General features: G+C 42.1%; 1 pseudogene; it reads right to left on the bottom strand.

The window, feature by feature from the left end:
- Positions 1 to 7,743: 7,743 nt before the first annotated feature.
- Positions 7,744 to 8,777, bottom strand: LOC144372639 (procollagen galactosyltransferase 2 pseudogene; annotated as a pseudogene).
- Between the last annotated feature and the right edge of the window lie 1,997 nt (positions 8,778 to 10,774).

The following is a 10,774-nucleotide window of genomic DNA, read 5'->3' as shown; positions in this document are numbered from 1 at the left end:
TCAAATAAGCAAAATTTTTAAAAAAGGGCTCCACAGAAGAGAAATTAAAATAGCTATTGAAAGCAGTTAAAGGAATGTTATGGGAGATGCATGAGAGCACACCAAGGGTCTCAGGCCAGATTTCAGTCAGTGCCTGACATGACTGAATGATGAGGCTACCAGGAGAGGGTAGGATCTGTTACAAGTTTGGGAAAATACATAAGTTAATGATAGAGGGGGAGATGGGGATCCGGCAAAGAGCATCCACGAAGGTCCAGAGGCCAGAGAGATTTGTGGCCCCCTCTGGCATTTCTATACTATTGCTGCAGGAGAAACAAGGGCAGGATGGGGAAGGATGGGCAGGGGAACCAGTAGAATCTGATAGCGTGCAGGGCCTGGTGTGCCTTTCCAAGACAAATGGATTTTACCTCCAAAGGTCATTCATGGTTTGGGAGTGGCGTGGCCAGTTTCACCTAAAGGCACAGTACATACTAGCAGTGTGGACAGTAGGTGGATTGGTGGGGGTTAAAACCAAAGGCAGAGCAATCAAGATGGGAGATGACCTTGACATGAAGGAAGGAAGCGACAAATAGGGAAAAGTGAGAACATGCTAGAGGGTTAAGTAGGTAAAGCTGGCAGAATTTGTTATAGAGAGAAGTCCCATGTGGATGTAAGGTTAAAACGCACGGGATCTTGTCCTGGGGACGGCCAACTTCGCCAGCCTGGCTCCGCGACCCTCCGGGCTCTCAGGCAGGGCCTGGTCCTGCACCACCATGCTCTGTGGGGCTGAGCTTCTAAAGGGAGGGAGGCGGCAGTTCACTCATTCCTCAAAGTCCTGTCAGTGACAAGTGTTTAGTGAATGAGTAAATAAAAGAATGTGGCCTTGCCCTTGCACATCTGCTAATTTGGTAAAATGGAGCCTGTTGTTCTCACTTCCCTGCACGGGGACCTACAGAACATTCTTAGTTGTAAGTTCCACACAGCAGGTTCCTGGGCCTGCCATGAAGTCATTCTGTTGAAAGTCAGGAAAGAAGCTACAGAGAGAACAATAGCAGCAGGTGACAAGCCAGAGAGTTCTCAGGATGCCTCCTGAGCAGTGCAGGAGATTTATTAAAGGAAACAAAAAGTTCTATATGTAAAACTAGGAAGAGATGCTAAGCCCCAACAGTGGATGTGATAGACAAGTGCAGTATTCAAACATGTTAGAAACTCTAACTCATTAGGATTTATTGACAGTCACTACCAACCTTAGTGAATATGCTGAAGGACTTAAAATGTCAAAGGTAATGCTATAAAAATGAATTCTTGCACCAAGCCTCAGATTGTCATGGGTGGTTTTATTTATAGGCACATGGTAGTTTCTGAGGCCATACACAGTTAATAAATGTGACAAAATGATTTTTATGCACAAAATGACCCTTAATTATTAAAAATTATCTCCGTGTCAAAATTATTTAGAATTTTCCCCTTAGATTATAAATTATCAGCCACTAAAATTGTTGTCATTCACTGAATTACTCCAAAGATCCAGGAGGGAATGACGAAGCCAGCTGGAAGTAGAACTCCTTGGGCTAAGAACTGTGCAAATTCATGGTGGCAAAAGCGGCCATACGGAATGTCTGAAAATCATTTTTATTGTGGGAAATGAGTGTGAATGAGTGTGAGTGTTAAAATACTATTCTTTAATTTGGGGATGCTGTTTTTCAGTAGTGAGATTCAGTGTTGAATAAAGCTTAATTTCATTAATCCAGAAAATCCTGACATGAGCTTTAATGGAAAGATCAGCTGGTTTGTGAGATAATCAAAAGTGAATGCAAGATTTTAAAAGGAGTCTTTGTACCATTCAAGTGGCACCGTGCAGCAACAGGACAGGTGCTGGGTTTAAATCCAAGGACCTGGATAGGGTTGAATCCAGCTTTTATGGGGTTTTAGGCCCCACAAAAATTTTGTACTCATTTAAGAAAAATATAAAAAATTCTATGTGTATGAATATACAAGTAACTATTTTAATATCATGTAAAAGTATATAAAGTGAGTATTTATTTTGAATGAGAAAATAAATTACAACATTTTAAAAGCTGAGAAATACCACAAACATCTAAAACCCACAAAAAAATTTCATGAATTAACTGCCTGATATTCTTCTATAAATTTACTTTCTCATATTTTCATTTATATACTCTCAACTTCTTCCCAAACAGATATATATGATATATTTTTATATATGCAGAATATAAATTTGCTTTCTTCCTTTAAAGTTGATAAAAATTTCCTTTTTATTATTAACAGTTTAGAAATTTGCAAGCCACTGCTGTATTGGTGGCAGTTCAAATGGAACTTCCAGGCTTTGCCAGGGCAAGATGCCTCCAGTCTGCCAGAGTACAACCTGAGGGGTTACTATGTAGAAGACACTTGTGAATTTGGACCTGTGGTCTTGTGTACTCACTGTTCATAGTGCTGTCATAGGCTTGAGTTCTTTAAAAAACAAAAGTAGTTCTGAAACCTTCTGCTTCACATGGTGCCCATAGGAAAAAAGAAGTGTGTCTGGTATTTTTATAATTATATTCAACTGTATCTGCTGTATTACTAAGTATATTTCTGACATTAGTTTTGTTTTGAGCAGACATTAATGAGACCCACATCATTCACTTAAAACTGTCCATGTCTGATGAAGTTATGTTAGTTAGTTTTTTTGTTTCTGTGCTCATAATACCTGACAAAAATACCTTCATGGAGGAAAAGTTTATTTTGGCTCACAGTTTCAGAGTCCATAGTCTGCTGACTCCATGGCTCTGGACCTAGGTTGGGCCCACAGTGCAGCATAACATCATGGCAGAAAGGCATGGCAGAGGACAGCCAGCCCCCTCATAGTAGCCAGGAAGCAGAGAGAGGGGTTAAGGGGCTACATGGAAGATGACCTGGGCATGCTCCTCGTGACCCACCTCCTACCCACCTGCCTACAGTTAACACCCAGTTAGTCGGTTTAAACTAGGATGGACTCATTAGATCACATCTCTCATAATTTAATCATTTACCACTGAATATTCCTGCATGAATATAGGAATTTGGTGGAGGACACTTCATAACCAAACTATAATGAAAGTATTTTCCAGAGACAAGGTTCAATTGTTATTTCTTTTCTACACCCCACTTACTTCTCATACAGGTCCTTCATCTGGGTGCCAAGTGGACCTTAAGAGTAAAGCACTGCATGTGGAAAGAACTGTGAGTCACGTGATCCCACCAACCCCAAATCACATGCATCCTGAGTCAATGTCCCCTGAACCAGATCACAGATATGCCATTGCTGCTCCAGGACCACCCAAAACAAGAAGTGTGATGGAAGGGTCTTAGCCAATTTATGATTAAATATTTCCTTTTGCTGATTTTATGAAAACAAATGTGAATATATTGTGATGGGTCCTCAGCAAGGGGACAGAGCTCACCCTTAATTTGCCTCTGGTCCTGGGCTAGGTCACTACTACTAGTAATTATGTGTGTTTCATGGGATTATTGTGAGTTCACTCATGGAAATTTATCATAATCCTTGGCACACAGGATTCAATAAACATTAGCTGTCATTATTAAGTGAAAGGCATTATAAAATTCAGGGTGTTACGTCATATAGCAAACTGTTCAGAAGAATAATTGCTATGCTAGCAATATATATACACTAAACAGACACAATTAGTATATATTAATTAAAATATATTATCTAAGAGTATCAACAAACAACAAAACTACTTTTAAAAATTATATCTGAGAGATCTAGCTCATACAGAGGACACCCTCCCTCTCTCCCTCTTCCTGCCTTACTACATTTGAGATGGGCTGGGTGATCTGCTGCACAAGAGGGGAAGGATGCTTCTTTTCTAGTATTAATTATTCTAACTGATGTGTTATATTTCCTTTCCTAGGAAGCATAGACAGAATTCCACTCCCATAAATCAAGCTTTCAAAACATCTTCAGAAGCAAAGCAAACAAGATGGGAAACAAATCCGAACAATGATTTCATTCATAGGAAAATTTTTTTTGATTGCTAATAAAGTCAAGGTGCACTAGAAACCTTTTTTTCAGGCTATACACACATTCTTCACTCTACCTTGAAAATCTAAATATTTAATAAGATATAAACAGTAATGCTGCACAACATATATAAATGGAAAGGTGTGAGATATTTTGGAGCCAATTTTTGGCACAGAGACCTGTACAGAAATGAATATGCAATCTCTGAATGTCATAAATTAATATGCTGGAAGATTCTCTAGACAGCAGGGATCAGAATAAATTGAGAAGGAAGAAATATTTTCTGCCAGTAGCAAGCAGTAAGAATGCCAAATGCAGGGGAGCAGGGGAAGCCTTTTGAAAAACAAATCGAATTTATTGTGGAATCATACATCTGCTTAAAGCAAACCAGATTGCAATTATGATTTTTATTAGAGATTAGACTTCGAAACATCTTGAATTTGAAAACGCGCATTTGAACAGCTGGGGTCTTTCCCTCAGTCACTGTCCATGTGCCCCTCCCTTTCAAAATAAATGAATCATTGCTCTCTGCCTTGATATTTGGCTCCTCTGTATCAACACACTTCTTGGTGGCACTATATGAGGAACAGAGAAAATGCCATGGTGACCTAAAGAATCTCAGTCTTGCGAGGTCTCCAGTAGCATTTGTGAAGGCTCAGGTATGAGACAGAAAAAGTCCTGGCAGCTATTTTTTTCATGAAGAAGCCAAAGCTGATCTTTGCCAAGCAAACACTATGAGCTCACTGGTCTGAAATAATTACTCATTGAGACTTTTCCCCAGGACAAGGCTAAGGGATTTAAGCAGGAAACATAACTTGAATATTGATTTAAAGGGGTTTTGTTTTTAAATCAGTAATCGGTACCCTTTGCTTATAATCTTGGGCCTGACAAACTTTTCTGTTATATTAATTGATAAACTAGAAAATGAAGATAGTTTTTCATTCACATTCTGCATTTGGTAATCTGATTCCTGGTTTAGAAGATAACAAAACCAAAGCCTCAAACAATTGAAACTGACAGAAGAGTTTTAAGGGGTACAATACTCTGTAGTTGAGACAGAATACATTCACAAACTCACAGATGCCCATAACAAATTGTTGTGTGTAGCCCAGAGCCAATCTGAGAAATCTTTTTAATCAAGAAGACATGTCCTGTCACAGCAACCAAGGGATCAGGGACAGCAAAGGTTGACATGTGCAGATGATTTCTGGGGAAAGATAAGGAGGATTCAAGACGCAGATCTACGTTTTTGCAAATTTTTTCTCCATGCTTAAGGAAAACAAATAAAATTACAGGAGAACAACAAATTATCACCTAAAACCCAGTATCTCTGCTGTAAGACTAGGAGTCCTTTTAAACACTCCTAACCTGAGCTTTAAATGAGAGATAAATGCTGATCTGATGATGCTCAGCACACATCTGTTTTTAGACACATTGGATGGTTTGAAGAATGTCTCCATGTATTGTTGAAATGGTATGTTTAATTTAATTTAATTTTATTCTCAAATAAAGCACTTTGATTTTTCATGAGCACCGCCTCCTTGATCCTGTTAATAATGGCATTGCCACTGGTGACAGTAGAGCCAAAAAAGTCCTATCAGAATATTCCTCTGTGAAATCAGTATGCAGAGGATCTTAAAGTAGGGAATTTGCTGACATAATAAATAAACTTTAATACACAAAGCCTTGAACAGGCAGATGTTAAATTGTAAAGGTAAATGGATTGGTAAGAATTAAAAATATGCAGCTATTGATATTGAAAACTGATCATATTTCTCCCAAGAACAAGCTCAAAGAATGGAATGTCATTCAGAAGGCACATAACATTCAAGAACAAAACAGCCTTAGTCATCTTGCTTCCATGTGAGCCCATTCCCTGACTTTCTCCACCCTTCCCCATCCTGCCACCTACCACCTTGACAAGGCAGCTCCTTCTCTTCATTCAGGCCTCGGCATCAATATCAACTTTTTGAAAAGCCTTTCAGCTGGGGCTGCAATTATCTGAAAGCTCAACTGGACTGGAAGATACACTTCCTAGGGGGCTCATTCACATGGTGACAAGTTGATTCTGGCTGTTGGCTGCCAGCCTTCTTCTCTCCATGAAGGTCACTCCTTGGAGAGCTTGGCTGTCCTGTGGCATGGAGGTTGGCATCCCCCAGAGCAAGAAACCATGAGACCACAATGGAAACTGTAGTGCCTCCTACCATCTGGCTTCAGAAGTCACATGCCCTCACTGCCACCTTGGCTATTTGGTCACATGACTCAGCATGGGCAGAGACCACAGAAGGAGTCAAATCCAGGATCCAAGATTAGTGGCCACCATATTGGAGGACGGTTCCCACACTGATGATTACAGTTTGGTATTTTAAAAAGTAGACTTTTGAGATATGGAAAGAAAATATCCATGCAACCTCATATATTTACACTTTATTTCAACAAATAAAGGTCTTTTGTAGAGATTATCAAAGCTTTCTACCTTTCTAAGAAGCCTGAAAAAAATGTATTAATTTCTTCTGGGTGAAAAAATGACTGAAAAGAAACATAAAATGACTATTTTTGTCAATTGTACTTTTTATTTCACAATATGTTCCTGGTATGCCTTACTGTTTACTTCCTTGGAGTTGTGCAGCACTCAGAGTGTCTGAAATGTCAAAGTGGGATTAAAGCCAAGTTCAGAAAAAGCGGGGAGGAGTCTGAGCTAGCATTTGGAAGCGGGTCGCTAGACAGAATCTGCAGCCCATTTCTCTTTTGAGACAATGACATATGCAATTCTTCTATCCAAAATGATCTCATTTGTTAACAGTAGATTGTTCAGGGATCTGGAATTGATAGCATATTATTTTACCACCCAGAGTGAAATTAACTACAGACTGTGGCCATCTGTAACCTTTATCTTCCCAAGGATCAAAGGCTAAGGAAGGCAAATACTTTTTTTTAAGTTGCCCCAAACAAGAATAACCTGTCTAGATATTTTAAAGTCCTAATCATTTTCTACAAGATGAAAGGAAGAACAGCTTCTCCTCATTATTTCAGACAAGACAATTGATTTCTACTAAAACTAATTACATGGATAAATAAATGTATTGATAAATCTGTTAACCAAGGCCAACCCAGAAAAATGCCTCTTTGGAAACTTGAATAAGGAAGAATTGGAAAAGAGAAAATGAGGCAAAATCTATCATGTTAGTAAGAGCAGGGAGTGAGATTTAATTAAGATGAGAACTCAAAAAATTCACTAGGAAGAAATTATTTCAGGAGGTAAAACTATGGCTATGTACTCTCTGTTCCTTTGGACTCAAATGATGGTGTTCCTTTTGAAGAAATTATGTGCTCTCTAGTTCAAATCTACAGAATATCAAGTCAATTTATTATATAAAATTTGACAACTGATATATTGATCAGAGAAGCAACACTAAATTTCAGGTATTTTGTTACATGGGAGAGAAGAGGGGACTTCAAAATCCATCTTATTTGGGGGTGGAAATGGTTCTAACCTTGGTCCACTGAATCCCATGTACTATGATATCAAGGTACAAATTCATTAGGGCATCTTCTGTGACCATGCCTGAGTCCCAGTATTACCAAGCCAGCCTAGAATAATCTAGCTTCAGTCACACAAAACAGCTGGCACTGGATTTTGGGGACCTGTCTGGAGGGACCGCGACGAGCACTCTATCCCCTCATCCAGGGTTGGGGTATAAAGAAAACTTCTGAGAACTGAAAGGTAGGGAGTTGAAAGTCTTCCTGATGGGTCTCCCCAAATTCCCCTGTGCCGGAATGGGGAGGAGGCCACCCTGATGGTACATCACCCATATTCTCTCCAGCAAGCCGGTTATCCCTAGATCCCTAGCACCCCCAGAGTACACAGACCTGCGCGCCTTTTCTCAGCGCCACCTCGCGATCCCAAGGACCCGCACAGACAGCTAAGGATGTGCGAGCCAGGTGTCCCGCGTGCCCTCGTCCAAGCGTGGGGCGCTGTCCCTGCTAGACAGCCGCTCCCGCCTCCCGCCGCGACAGCCCGTGGCTCTTGCCGCTCACCATATGGCCATCCTGCTCTTGGGGTAATCCAGCCGCTCCAGGCAGCCTAGGAAGTGAGGCAGCGTGTGCGCAGCGTTGCGGGCGAGGATGGCCACGAGCACCGTGGGTTTCTGCAGGGGCGACTCTGGGAAAACCAGCGGCTCTTCTTCATCATCCACCGAGTCCGGCTCCGCAGCAAAGCGCGCCCGGCAGCTGCCGCCGAGCAGGGCCAAGGACAGGAGCAGCAGCGACCAAGCGAGGGTGGCAGTGGGGCGCGCAGCCATGTTTCGGACTGGGGCCGGCGGCGGGCAGGTCCTGCCGCGAGTGTGGAGCCCGGCTGCCCGAGGGCGCCAGAGGCCGCCGGGAGGGGCGGCGGCGGCGGCTCTCGCAGAGCTAGGAGGCTGCCAGCGGCGGCCGGCCGGGGGATGCGGCTGGCCCAGGACAGCCGGCACGCGCGCGCTGGCACCGACTGCTGCAGCTCCCAGGACCTCCTGCCGCCGCTGCCGCCACTCAGGCCCTGACGCTGGTGCGCACCGCGTACCTGCCCGCCAGCCCTCGCCTGTGGCTTAGCTCGCAGACAGTCGTGGCCGTGAGTCTGTTTGTCCGGAGTCCTGCGGAAACTTTCTCCAGTCCAGGCTCAGTCGGTACAGATGAGGTCTGTGGCTTTCCCCAAGCTGCGAGGTGTGGCCGTGTCTGCCAATGGGCGTGTGTGTGTGTGTGTGTGTGTGTGTGTGTGTCTGTGTGTGTGTACACATAACGGTACAACCCCAAGAAAATTTATTCTGCTTCTGCAAACCGCAGTCTGAAGTCCTTCACAGTGATGCAATGTATCCAGTTTTTCATAATGCACCTATTGACAAATGAGTCGAATTCTGAAATGGAAAGTCACCCCAACTTTTCACGACTATGATGAACAATTTTTAAACTACCACAAAGGCAGAATGTTTGCATTTCCTTAAGACACTCGACTTCTTCTGAAATTTATTCTTGACTGAGTAAACACCCAATAACACCAAACTTGAAGACGTGGAGAATTTTAGAGTCCGGGGAGACCCCTGGAAATAAAAGTAAACTCTTTACAGGTCATTGTTCTGAAGCCCCGCTCCAAGTGAGGATGGGTGTGAAAGATGCGAATAATTTAGTTGTTTTCTTTCTTTCTTTCTTTCTTTCTTTCTTTCTTTCTTTCTTTCTTTCTTTCTTTCTTTCTTTCTTTCTTTCTTTCTTTCTTTCTTTCTTTCTTTCTTTCTTTTTCTTTCTTTCTTTCTTTCTTTCTTTCCTTCTTTCTTTCTTTCTTTCTTTTTTTCTTTCTTTCTTTTCCTTCCTTCCTTCCTTCCTTCCTTCCTTCCTTCCTTCCTTCCTTTCCTCCTTCTTTCCTTCCTTTCTTTCTTTCTTCCTTTCTCTCTCCCTCCTTCCTTCACCCTGTTTCTTTCTTTCTTTTTTCAAAATGACCTAAATTAACCCAGAGTAACAGGGAAAATCCAATCAGCACATCCAATGAAATTGCTTGGATACACTCAGGAAAGATATTTACTCTTGAAGGTAGCTCAGGGAAGTGAGTATGGAATGTGAAATTTCTTCTTTTTGTTTGAACTCCTTTAACCAAATGTGGAGGATCCCACTCGTCCTTGGCTCTGTCCCTTGGCCCATGTATTTTCTGTCAACCTTCTCAGCTCTTAAGCCTTGGTCACTCTCCTTTGACCTGCTCAGTTCCTTGGAAGACCATGGCTTCCTCCATCCAACTCCCTTAACACTCTCCCTTAACCAGCATTCTTGGTACACTCCTTACTTGCAGGTTCCTATTCTCTCCAGGGTCATCTATAACCTCTGTTCCCTTTTTACCATGATTTTTCGCCTTCATTTATCTCCACTGTCCACTGAATCCTCAACTGGTGACTTCCCACCAATTCTTTTCTCTCAACCTAAAACCCTGAGTCAGTGCTTTCTCTTATTTTAAAAAACAAAACCCAAAAAAAACCCTTTGGCCATCTCCTTGAAAGAGAGGTTTGCCATCCTTTCCAACTTCCTCTCCTCTCAGCCCTCTTGCCACAGCCAATGTGGCTCCAGCTCTCTCTACTGAGACTGTTCTGGCAGAGCCCACAGATGACTTCAGTGTTGGCAAATTCAGTGACTTCTCTTTGATTTTCACTTTCTCTGACCTCTCTTACATAATCTCTTCTTCATGATTTCTTCTGATCCTAGTTGTCCACAAGCCCCTTCCCTGTGTACCGTTTTCCCATGTGCTGATCCTCTGTTCCTTGGGTTCTCCTGCAGTGATTTCATTTTCCAAATCTATGCCTCCTGCCCTTCCTTCATGTCTAATATTCCTACTCTTACATCTAACAGCCTAAAGACATTGCTTGCCTCCACCATCCTATGGGAACTGTGCTGTTCTTAAGGGACTCACAGTCTTGTAGAGAAACTTGAGTTAAACATTTCTTGGAATTGTCACAACAAAACTTTGTACCAGCTACATCAGAGGGAGAGAGGAAGGCCTGGTCACTTCTACAGTGCGGGGGGTAATGGTGGACTAGAAGAAGTGTTTCACAGAGATAATTTCCATTTTGTTGTATCTTCTTTCTTTTCTCTTTTTTTAGCATGTCATGAGATGTTCAAGACTAGGATTCCCATGCCTTAGAGACACTTGGTTTAATATTCATCATCTGTCCACTGTACTGCTAATAGAGGGAGATTAACGCCAGGAGACCACATTTCTCTCTTATTTTCCTTCAGCTACCTGAAGTCCACAGCTTA

The sequence above is a fragment of the Ictidomys tridecemlineatus genome, unplaced genomic scaffold (genome assembly GCF_052094955.1).
Source record: "Ictidomys tridecemlineatus isolate mIctTri1 unplaced genomic scaffold, mIctTri1.hap1 Scaffold_1399, whole genome shotgun sequence".
Lineage (NCBI taxonomy): Eukaryota > Metazoa > Chordata > Mammalia > Rodentia > Sciuridae > Ictidomys > Ictidomys tridecemlineatus.
Note: the sequence above shows the minus strand (reverse complement) of the source record. Positions and strands in the feature narration are given on the sequence as shown.